Source organism: Prosopis cineraria, unplaced genomic scaffold (assembly GCF_029017545.1).
Source record: "Prosopis cineraria cultivar Desert tree isolate PC_DT_omini unplaced genomic scaffold, ASM2901754v1 PC8, whole genome shotgun sequence".
Classification (NCBI taxonomy): Eukaryota; Viridiplantae; Streptophyta; class Magnoliopsida; order Fabales; family Fabaceae; genus Prosopis; species Prosopis cineraria.
In genome coordinates, this window is record NW_026555339.1 from 22,374,607 (window position 1) to 22,387,207 (window position 12,601).

The 12,601-nt window shown below is 30.9% G+C and overlaps 1 long non-coding RNA gene across 1 annotated transcript; it reads left to right on the plus strand.

Moving 5' to 3' along the window:
• The first annotated feature begins 10,025 nt into the window (after positions 1 to 10,025).
• Positions 10,026 to 12,189, plus strand: LOC129318952 (uncharacterized). Its single transcript, XR_008595366.1, has 3 exons — positions 10,026 to 10,390; positions 11,348 to 11,416; positions 11,838 to 12,189. It is a non-coding gene; the product is annotated as an uncharacterized LOC129318952 (long non-coding RNA).
• The last annotated feature ends 412 nt before the right edge of the window (positions 12,190 to 12,601 follow it).

The window sequence follows — 12,601 nt, forward strand, 5'->3', positions numbered from 1 at the left end:
TAGCCTACCCTTGTTTGTTCTCCTCCTTTTAATGTGTGGGCTAAGCAATAATTGGAGTCATTAGTAGATGCTGTCAAGAGGTTGAAAGAGCATCTATCCTCATCATACAACATTTGCACATATTGGGTCATGACGTGCCTAGTTCTTCTGTGGCACCTTCTCTTACTCTATCCATGGATCCCTTTTAGACTGAACCCACCATGAAATTAAGCTTCCACTTTGCTTGATTTGTGTCTTCTTGCTTTGTGTCTTTAGTTCCTTTGCTTTTAGTTCTATTTAGTCATTTTGCTATTTTTATGACTGTTTCATTTACTATTTTGGTTTGTAACTGATATTTGATAACTTTTTACTTGATGGTCAGTAATTAACTTCTTTATTTCCAACTTATTCACTTATCTATTAGATGTTATTAGCAGGTACCATTCTCTGAAGAATATGTCACTCTCATCCCATTATCAAAGTCTTTCTGTTTGTCAACTCGCCACATCTATTGGTCAGGAGAGTTTCGATGTCCCTTTCTTTCCTTGTTTGTTTTTGGTCTTTAAACATTAGGGACAATGTTTAATTCAAGTACGGAGGAGAGCATACTTGCTTTTATATTTGTTATTTTGCTTGTCCTTGAGTTTGTTTTGTTTTAGGAGTTGGTTGTATATATTTGTACATAGTTTAAAAAATGATAAAAAATTTTAAAATTTTTGAAAATCTCATAAACATTTTTGTTTTAGTCAATTAGTTTTGGTGTCTTTTTTTTGTGAATGTGGCTAAGGTTAGATTAGTTTGAACTTGAGAGAATTAAATTTGATTAGAAGTCAGTTCTACCTTCTTAAAATTTTAGTAAATAGGTAATTGATCAAGTTTGGATAATTGACAATAGTTTGTCTAAAGAACTCATGAGAATTTTGAGTCTAAATGTTTATTTCCTTTAAGAGGGAGTATACTTATTGTGATTCCATATCTAGAACTTATTTTGAATCTTTGTTGAGACTTATAATAGCCATTTGCATACATAAAAATGATTAAGGCATTCATTTTCTTAGCTAGTTTGGCCAAATAACCATCCATTTTCATATAAATCTATTGTTTCACCTATTTGAGCCTTGGCCTTATTAAAAAAAATCACCATAAGCCTTTTTAAGATTTACTAAGATTTACCCACTTTTTATCCAATTTTATTCCCATTTATTACTTTGGTAAGTGCTAAGTGTTACATCTATGAAAGGAAATGAAGGACTAGAATTTAGTTCGGGTTTCTTAAGTGGTTCAAAAAAAAAGAAAATGGAAACAAAAGAAGAGAAGATGAAGAAATAAGAGAAAAGATTGAAAGTTTAAAAGAAATGAAAAAATGAAAAAAAAATGATGATGAATAATAAAAAAATCAAGTGAAAAAAATGTTGATCCTCATTAGTATCTCTTGTAAATGGTTGTGGTTTATCCTTCAATTTTCTTGATCCTTATTAAATATGCTTAGCACTAATTAGAGTATGTAATTTGATCCATTGAATAATTCCATTTCATTATCCTACCTAAAACATTACAAGCTTTCAAAAGTCCTTTTGATTTGTGTGGGCAATGGCATAATTTAGTGGTGATTGAGATAAGAAACAAGCCTATGATAGAATTGAGTGAAACATAATCCTTAGACACCTTGAGCGTAGAGTGTAAACACTTCACTGGTGAGGGATAATCTATTGAAATTTATTTTTGCTATATTAATTGCCTTGCTACTATTATTTTTGGAAGGAAGGAAAGATTTATAATTAAATTGAGTTCTTGAAAGTTTGAATTGCATTTGACCTTAAAACATTCATATTTTCTTTTGCTATTTTTGTATAGTTATTTTCTTTTGCTTGAGGGCAAGCAAACATTCAAGTGTGGGGGTTTGATGGCTTTCAATATTTTATTGAATTTATTGGTGTTTTTAATGTAATTGGAAGTCATTTATTAGAATTTTTTTAGCAAAAATATGATTAAGTGAATGATTGTGTGTGAATATGGGCTTGGAAATGTGATTGGAAGTTAGTGGACCAATTCTATCTTTAATTTTAGGTTTTATGCATACAGGGAGGCCCAATTTAGGGACTCAAAGAAGAAAATTTTGGAGTACAAGTCAAAGAAATTAAATCTAAAAGGAAAATTTAAACATGTCATGTTCATTACAGCAAAGTGCAATTTTAGTAAAATGTGTAGTTTTGATCTTTAGCAAACTTTTAAGTTTTAGGTAACTCATTTTCATGCATTCTTCACCTCCAGCAATTGTAGAATGTCCAAGGAGAGGAAAAAGAGCCAAAGGAGGGTTGGAGAAGCTTGAGTTTAGTGGAAAATCAAATATTTCGCTAAAGATTGCTCTGATTAAGCTTTTCTTCTCCTTCTTCTCTTTACTTTGCTATATATATATATATATATATTGTTAATTTTTGTTGTCTTAGAGCCATATGTGGCTAATTTTATCTTAATCTAGGGTAGCTATAAACTGATTCTTGGATTAGAGCATATTAACCATTTATTTAAGAATAATATTAGTTTTGTTTACTTAATCTTGTACTTATTTATCTTCTTAATGTTTGGCTACCATTGAGTGTGAATTTGGGGGTTAGGTTTTGCCTTGGAAGATGAAAATCTGAATTAGACTATTAGATTGAGTAATGTAGAATTATAATTTATTCTAATAAGATAGGAATATACAAATTGGACTCATATAATCACATTAGAATGAATTTGTGTCTTTTTACCTCTTGGGTAATTCTGTTAAGAATAACAATTAATTCATTAGAAGGGTGTAATTAATCAAAAGATAATTATTCCTATTAATACTCTAGATTAACAAATTAATATTAAGTGAATTTTTTTGGGTGATTACATGCTCTATGAATTGAAAAAGGAATTAGCCACCTTAGATTACCTTGATTGTTTGTGGTTGTCGAAATTTTAATTTTAGTGCATTCATATAATTTCAATTTCTCATTTTGCAATATCAAATCTAAATTTTGTTTTGCTTGACTTAAATGGAAATGGAAAATTTATTGCCTAATTACCAATTACCTTAATTCTCTATAGAATTGACCTTAATTTATCACTTACTATTTTACGAATCATGTACTTGTGAAATTCATTACATATTTGTGTGCATCAGTTGCCATAGCTTCTTTGATGCCTTTCTTTCTCACTATGACTCTTCTCTCCTTTATTCATTCCTCTACTCTGAGTCATCCTCTATTGCTCCCTCCTCCAATCTCTTCCTCCTTATTGATTTGCTTCTCCCTCCTCCAATCTTTCCATATGCACTGGTTTCTTTTGATTCTGGTTTGTGGGATTTATTAAAAAAATGGGTTTGAATTTTTTCCCCTGGGTTGTTGGCTTTGATTTGATCTCAACCCCATTATACTCATGTTCTTTGATTTTCAACTTCGTAACCATTCATTTGCAAGTGAGATTCATTTATTTATGAAAGAAAATAGAAAATTTAACTTGTCAAAGGTATTATGACTTCTATTGATTTGATACTCCTATTCTCTTATTTTTAACTTTGTAATCACTAATTTGTGTTTGGACCAAAAAATATACTATTGGGTTGGACCAAACGTAAAAGGCCCAATTAATACACTAGAAGATAGATGCAGGTCCAATGGGATAGATTCTTAAAAGGCCAAACCTCAAAGAAGTTTAGTGAAATGCCATGTTTCAGGAGGGTGGCAATAAGATCCTAAGAATCTTGAAGCACTCACTTGAGCCACATTCTCCCATCTCATAACGCTGGGCTCTCCTAGATGGCATGAATGGTTATAACTCTACTTGGATTCAAATTTGAATTAGGGAGCAACAACACATAAGTATAAAACCCAAAACACCAAGCACTCTGTGTGTGTATGTGTGTTTTGTCAAGCTAATCTTCACTCTACGCAACATCTATCTAGGATCAAGTCCATCTAGATAATTATTACTTTGCTTCTCACTTAGTTCATCAGAACACCCACACTGTACACATTCTCTATAAATGAGTTGTTACTTTCTTTTGACTATCTTATAGTGTGGTAATGGATTTTAGAAAGTCGCAATTGCTGATTCATACAAATTGGGATAAATTCTTCTGGCATCCTTAGTACACGCAAGGGACACAACACTCTAAAAATCTAGCTAGCAACCTACAAATGAAATTCATTACTTTATTATAAGGGCATACTTGTAAATTCATTATTTAGGTCAAATCACTAAAGAACCTAGATCAATCATTTTTAAAATTTCTTAAATGTTTCAGTCTTTAAATATGATTAATTTATTGGAATATTTATTTATGGATTTATATTAATTAATAAGTCCAAACAAATTAGTCTTTATGATCTTGTGTGGCTTATGAAAGGTGGACCACCCAACTGAACCCAATGGGTAAAGGCCCAACCTACAACCTTGTAGCCGTTAGTTATTCCCTATCTCTTAACTAGTTAAGTCAAAGATAATAAAATATAATTTATTTATTTATTTATTATAGTGGTTACTGATCTGGTTTATATAAGCCGATCAGTCAATAACCATAAATGTACAATAGTTTTGCTTTCTCCATTATCTCTAAACTCTTTACAAACTATAAGGGTTCAGTAGGTTGTGTATCAACCTATACTCGAGATAATCAAGATCTATTCAAGAATGGATTCTTCAAATATATACATCACTATCCTTGAATCTTATTTGATTTATGGGAATTGAGATACTAAAGTTAACATGTGGCATTAGAGCCAGGTTTAAATTATTTAATTTATAGTGTCTCGTTCATTTTATGGATTATAATTTGTTGATTTCTCATCTTTTATTGAGTCTTCTATTTGGTGAATATAGAATATTGTATACTAGCATTTAGTTTTATTATTGGCAAATTAAGAGGAGTGAAATCAAGGAATATTTTTATTTTCATGATTTGAAGCCAATTTTTTTGTGAATCATGACTAACTGAATGAATATTATAAACATTAGAAATTGACTAAGGCAATGAATATTATAATCACATGACAATGATGTCATCCAAGTGTTTTGTTGCCTATGTCACTGCCATTGGAAAATGCATGAGCTATAAAAAAAATTGCTACTGAGATTTGCTGGTTCACGACATCACTGTGGGTATTTGCTGCTCAAACTCCTTGTTCACGGCGATGGACTCTGCTGTTAAGTTTACAAATAATGGTTGCAAAATTTGTCTAGGCGCTGACGTTGGGTTTCTGAGATGACAGCTGCCAAGTTGCCGGAACATAGCCTTTGAACATCAGAGATGGCTACCTCATCGTTTCTAGTTCATAGCTACTGGAAGGCACAATAAATCAGGTCAAGAAACCAAGCAAATCAGGTTTTAGGGATCCCAATGGCGGCAGAGGTCTGAAAGTGTGGGCTAAGATTTTAGGCCCAATTCTATTGGGGGCTTTGAAACAAATTTTTTTCTCTTTAAAGTTTCAGTAATTGCATTCGGCCCCAATTTAATAATTACCTCCTTGGCCTAGAATTTATGAAATTTACTCCGTATCCCAATGAAATTTTTAGAAATTATATTATGGTCCCTTTAACTTTTAGAATTGCATTTTTTGACCTCAAGACTCTTCCAGAATTACCTTTTAACACTTGGATACCTTTCAAAATTTTACTGAAGTCCTAGATTTATTCTCTAATTCCTTAAAGACCTTAAGGACTTTTGAAATTATTTTTTTTTGTCCTAAAGTCATAAAGCTTGTAATTTTGTGAATTATTGATGATACTTAAGATTTTATAGCATTAATAATTGACGTACCCTATAAGTGTGACATTATTAATGTGATTTTGACATAAGGATAGACAAATAGCATTTTTTTATGTATTAGATATTTATTATACCCCATAGACATGGAAATATTTAATACATAATTTTGGGTACGGACTTTTGTGTGAGCCAAATCTATGTGGTATGAGAGCCTTCTTGGTGCATGATGATAGTTGCATAACTGAAATTCGCTTATTGAGAATTCTGTACTATAATTATATTATTTACGCATAATTATTATTTCCCATATTCTATTTTGCGATTTCAATTTCTGTGTTATGAGAAACTATCTTTTGTTAAGGCCTTTTATGGGACTTGGTGCATGATAATAGTTACATAATTGAAATTAGCTTATTGGGAATTTTGTACTATAATTATGTTATGCATGCATAATTATCATTTCCCATATTATGTTTTGCAATTTTAGTTTTTATTTTGTGCAACTATTTTTTTGTAAAGGCTCTTTATAGGACTTATTATGATCATTTGTGAGAGTCCTTAAATATGTACCTTACCACTTTGAGAATTAGTTGGCTCTCTTTGGCAGTGATTGAATTCACCATTAAGGAAAGGAATTAAGGACAACATTTCTAACAAGATATATTATGTGATGCTTGACAACACTTAGTTATAATGGGACATTTGGTGTTAAAGGGGGTATGTCTTGAATTTGTATGGGGTTGACTTTGGAGCATTTTTGGTTTATAAAATTATTACAACCTAATTATGAATTATTGACATCTTCTTACTTTATGTAAGAAATGGGAGAGATTGAAGGATCATGCAACATTAGTAGTAGCCCATAACAACTTCCAATTTAAGGGGTGAAATGTTTCAAGTTTTCAACAGCTTTGAAAGATAAGGCTCATTTAAGCAAGAGTTACTAGATTATTGTCCTTTTATAAGTTTATACAATTCTAAACTTATGATGAGCTTTTGGTACTTTGGGCATGTAAAATCCATTCTATTGTAAGGCCTGTATAGAATGTTCTACCATTAATAATTTAGCTTTATTAGAGAGATGGATAAATTACTGATATTTGGAATTTTCATTTCCATCCACATTCTAAGAGTCATTTACACTTAATGATTGTGTGCTCACCTATAGTAGGTCAAATTATGGTGGTGTATTATTTGCAACTATATTTCAAGATATTATGTTAACAATGAATTTTACCCTATAGGTATGTCATTGTTAATGTAATTTGTATTTAAAAAAACTTTGAAATTATCTTAGAATACCATATTGATAAAGGACGTTATCGGTAAAACAAAGATTACCATTATTGGTAGTTGGGCATTTATTTTAACAAGTTTGCAAATAAGGATTTTAATGTTTTGATATTTCTTATACCCTATAGGTATGGTGATAATACATTTTGTTAAAACCCTTTTTGATAAAGTCCTTAATTCATATTTGAGTTAAATGCCTAATAATCTAGTGTCTAAAATAATATAAGATAAATTATTTGTATTAGGCTTGAAATCATAAGTGAGATCTTTAGTTGAAAAAGCTTAATTTTAAAATCTATTAAAGGATTCATTGTTTGCTATTGTATAGGATTAAGAAGGTGCTAATTTTGTTACTCACTATCAAGTTAATCAAATTTAAATCTTACTTTCAAATTAATAGTGAGAGTTATAGGTATATACCACTGGCCTACTTGTTAAGAGCACCACCTTTACCTAAGCATGTTTGTTTATCAACTTCATTTGATGATGATGAGGTTGTTAAGGAATCCACTTGTTAAAATAAACCTTTCTTGTTGTATATTGTGAGGACATTATCACATTACTCAAAGATGTCATAATAATTTGCCATTAAATTATCTCAAACGAACAAAGACTTGAGGGAAGGGATTGAAATTCTTTAATAAGATAGTTTTGTAGAATTTAGTTAGGAACATTTAAGGTGCAACTATCTAAAATCATCTTTGAGAATAAGTAAATCTCTAAGTAGTGATATCTGAAGTTTTGATGAGGCTATTAGCTCCCTTTAATATTACTCAAAATACTTTAGATTTGTGAATATTTGTTAAATATTTGCGAAAAGTAGCCTTTTGCTTCTTATGCTCCATGTTAATAGCTAGTCACTAGCTAATAATCAAGTAAATGAGACAACATACTTATAGTCATACTATCTTGATATAAAATTTATTTGTCTGACATATTTTATTCAAGGATTAATATTCATTTTAATATGTCTAATTGCAACCTTGATTTGTCTCAAGCAACCTATTTTAATCAAATGTTTAGAGATCTAATACATACTCCTAGTTTGATACCTGTTTAAGGGGTGTAAAGTTGCTTAAGTTTTCACATCCTTAATACTAATGTTGAGGAGGATTTAAAATTTGTATATAAAGAATTTTGTACGCTTCCATTATGAATGACTCTGATGATGCTAAAATATGCATTGGTGTTTGATATAGATTTTGCTTCACGTACCCCTTGGTAAGTACTTGCAAAATCATAGCAAGAAAATATTAGGATCATTTTAGAAAATTCTTGTATGCTGAAAGGTTTATGACACCTAATGTTGGTTGTTAGAAATTTGAACCTCTTTTAAATTTGTGACTATGAGGATTTAGAACGTGCATCTTATTATTCATAATATAGAGGAGACCTATCTTGTAAAAAATGAGTGTATTATAGACACTTATAGCTGCCTTAATTTAGAATATGGAATATATATATCGCTTGTTGGAAAGCCTTTTATTAGGTTATATAGTTGAGAAAATTATTATTGGACATGTATTTTGTTGTTTCTTTCAACTATAAATGCGATATTTTGTCTATCTCAAACTTCTCTCAAATATTTTGTTGGAGAAGATTATAGACACTCAAACTCATGTAGTTCATTCTGTGGTAAATGTATGCTTATGCATTTGTATGACTAAAGGCTTGCCTATGTGGGTTTTATTGATCTTTTGAGATAGCCTTAATTCAGTAGGAGTTTGAGTTGTATCCTTTTAAAGACATTTGATGGTTTCTTGTTTCAGAAATAATGAATTGCTTTATATCATTTGTTTCCTCATAGGATTCAATGATTCATATTTATGCATCTTGTATCACTTGTTTCCTCTTGGGATTCGGTGATCTTGTATTGTTTCTCTATTGAGTTTCAATCTAGGTTCAGAGATGTTGCACTGCTTTATATCATTTGTCTCCCCATAAGATTCAATAATTTGTGTTAGAGCACCTTGTGTCACTTGTTTTCCTATACGATTAAGTAACTTTGTGTTGTTTCTTTATCGAGTTATGGTCATAAGACCTATTCTATATTCAGTTCAGTTAGATATATCTATATCATTTGTATCCCCATAAAATTCAATGATTTTGTTGTGATTTGCTATACATGTCACTTGTTTCCCCATAGGAATCAATGATCTTATGTTGTTATCTTATTGAACTGTTTTTGGAATAAAAATTTTGTATTTTGTTTAATTCAGATTATGAGATATTATATCACTTGTTTCCCCATAAAATCCAGTGATTTGTGAAATTTTATTTTTTTAAATTTTTTTGTGGCTTTTTATACAACTTGCTTAGTTAATGCAATCCAAGTGGAAGATTGTTGGAATGTTTATTTATGGATGTACATTAATTAATAAGCCCAAACAAATTAATCTTTATTATCTTGTGTGAACTGTGATAGGTAGACCATACAAGTGAGCCCAATGAGCAGAGGCCCAACCTATAAACCTATAGCCGTCAGTTATTCCCTATCTCTTAACTAACTCAGTTAAAGATAATGAAATATAATTAATTAATTTATTTATTATAACAGTTACTGATCTGGTCCATATAAGTCAATCAGTTGATAACCACAAATATACAATAGTTTCACTTCTTCTATTATCTCTGAACTCTCTGCAAAATATGGGGGTCCAGTGGTGTAATGGCCTAAAATTTACAAAAAAAATAATAAATAAATAAAATAATAATAATAATAATAATATATTCTTTCAATTTATATATTTAAATAAATATTACGGTAACTAGAGAATGGTGACTTAGTGAAATTTATACTAATAGTTTATTTAAAGATTCAGAGTTTGAATTCTTTTAAGCAATGGGTTAAATTTTATTAGTTTAAATTTTTGGGAAAATTACAAAAGTGCCCGTGTTTGTTATGTTATTATAGGAAAATATTGTTCCCTCTTTTGTAATTTTCACAATTTTCTAATATCCAGATTGTTTATTTTCCTCCCTCTCGGTCAAACTCACGCACAAGATTAACACCATTTTCTGGATCCTTCGACTGAGGGGTTTTGCCGATGTCGTCTCCCTCTGTTCCTCTTCGATTTTTCCAGTGAGTTCTCTTTATTTTACCTCCAGCCAAGTCTTCCCCATTTTTCCTCTTCTTTTCTTCTCTTTTCGGTGGTGCACACGCATTCTGGACTAGAGGAAGAGAGTTAGACATTTTTCTTGGTTCCAGTAGCTTCGAGCCTTTGATCCCGCCATCTTTGTCTTCCGCCCTCGTCCCTGTTACTCGTCCAGTCGCTGGCAACCTTGAGAACGCCGGAATCCTCACTGTGGGTAGTGCACAGTGCTTCGTCCAGCTCTCCCCTGTTCCGTATCATTTTTCCTTCTTCAGCATCTGTGTAAATATGTGTAAGTGATCTAGCTTTCCTCTCCTTTCATCTTTATTTTTCATCTGCCACTAGTGACCATAGAAAAATCAGAATTTGTCTTCTTCGATTGCAATGTGATGTGGTTTTATTGGGCTCCCTCTCCCCTGTACAGCTCATGAAAATTTTATTCTTCCTTGCTGCGTTGTGTGTGTGATTAAGGTTAGAAGTATTGAACTCTTCTTCCTAAGGGTACTAAGTGCGTGAGTGTGTGATGTATTGGTTGAAACTATAAGCTTTTTCCCTTGTGCTATTGCTGCCGTGATGAACAGGTGGGGATGCTAAATTAAGATAAAAAAAATTATTAAGAGTAGGATGAGGATATGTATGGGATTGAGCTTTTGAGTTAAAATGATTTTCTTTTAAATGGGTTGATGTTGAAGAAATGGTTGGAATGAGATTTGGATAAAGAGCTAAAATTTAGAAGTTAAATGTTAGTGCCTATAAAATGTTCGATGAAATGTTTATTAGAGAGAGTTGCTTGAGTTTGTATTTTTCAAAACTCATTAAATCTCTATGGAGATATAACTTACTTGGATACTAGTGTTTTGTGAATTAAACTTGGTATTGTGTAGAAATTGGTTTGTATAAGCTATTTGTAAACTATTTGAATTCTTAGGAATGATATGGTTAGTAATAAATTGTGGACAAGAGATTGAATATTAGAAAGTGTTAATTGAGTGATTAGAAATAATGTATCTAAGACATTGGATGTAAAGCTAGAGAGAGTTTTATATCTCAAGTAAATAAATTGGCATGGTTAAAGCAACATGGAGAAAATTGGTGATATAAATGATGACAATGGGACAAAAATTTAAGATATGAATTTTAGTTTTGGAATTTTAAATAATGGAAGTTAATTGGGATTGTGTTAGAAGTAGAAGGAAACCTTTGTAATTTATAGAAGGTGCAATAAAGTCTTATATATTATATATTGTAGGATGTTTGGAAGGAAGGAAGCTCAAATAGAGTCATAAGAAATGAGTTTGGAGCCTTAAGAATACTCCAGGTAAGTGGATAGCATCCCAACTAATTTTTTTTATCAAAATTTTCCTTTACTAAAATATTATATTTTTATAGAAATCATTTTTATAGCATTAATGTGAATAGTGAATATTTGTTGATTAACATTACTTTATTTTGAGAAATTAGCTTTACCAAATTTGAAATGTTATTTGATCAATTAAATCAAGTTTAAATTTTGATTATGAGATTTTTATTCTATCAAATATTGAAGAGATACAGAGAATGATTAATGCGAGTTTGAAGTTGAAATTTTTTTTATAAATGCAAACATGAGCATTAGATATGAAATTTGATTCTGGCAAGTTTTTAATGCTTAAAAGTATTCATGCGAGTTTAATTTTGAGAATGAAACTGTATCTTGAAAGTGATGATTTTCTCGCATGTTTGAAAATGGTTTTAAAAAGGGACTTTGTACAGAACACTGTCTGCTAACGGCAGTTTCGTTAGCTCTTGGCACGCCATGGTACACCTAACTAGCAGGGTGTTTATAGGAGGTGCTTGTCCCATGCAATGGGCAACGCACGTGGAATGGAGGGATGGTTATTCGTGAGCATTGTACTCACGTTTGTTTCGTGGCTTTGGCCGTGTTTGTTACTTATCCTTGTGGATTGTGTGTCCATGTTTGTTTCGTGGCTTTGGCCGCGTTTAGTTACTTACCCTCGTGAATTGTGTGTCCACGTTTGTTTTCGTGGTATAAGCCGCGTTTGGTTATTTACCTCATGGACTGTGTGTCCACGTTTGTTAATTATTCTGATAAGTCCCTATAATTATGAATCCAATTATTTGATGATTTTATATTCCATTGATTTTTATTCAGTAATTTGTTTACAAATATTTATTTTATTTACATGTTTTTTTTAAATCAAGTGATATTATCAGTTGCTATGATAGTTCAATGATTTGAGATTTTCTTTGAATTTTTATAGAGACATTTTATTATGAAGTTTATTGAATTTTTATAGAAATTTTTGTTTCTTTAATTTACATATCTATTTTGAACTTTTCATTTTACTTATGTTCTATTATTTATTGTTGGGACGTTATTCACTGAAAAATATATTTTTAGCCTCAGGTAGTATAAGTTGAACTTGTATATCAAGGTGTTACTTGAGGCATTTTATCACTAATGTGGAGTGGAAGAATTATTTCAAATAAGTTTTGCTTGATG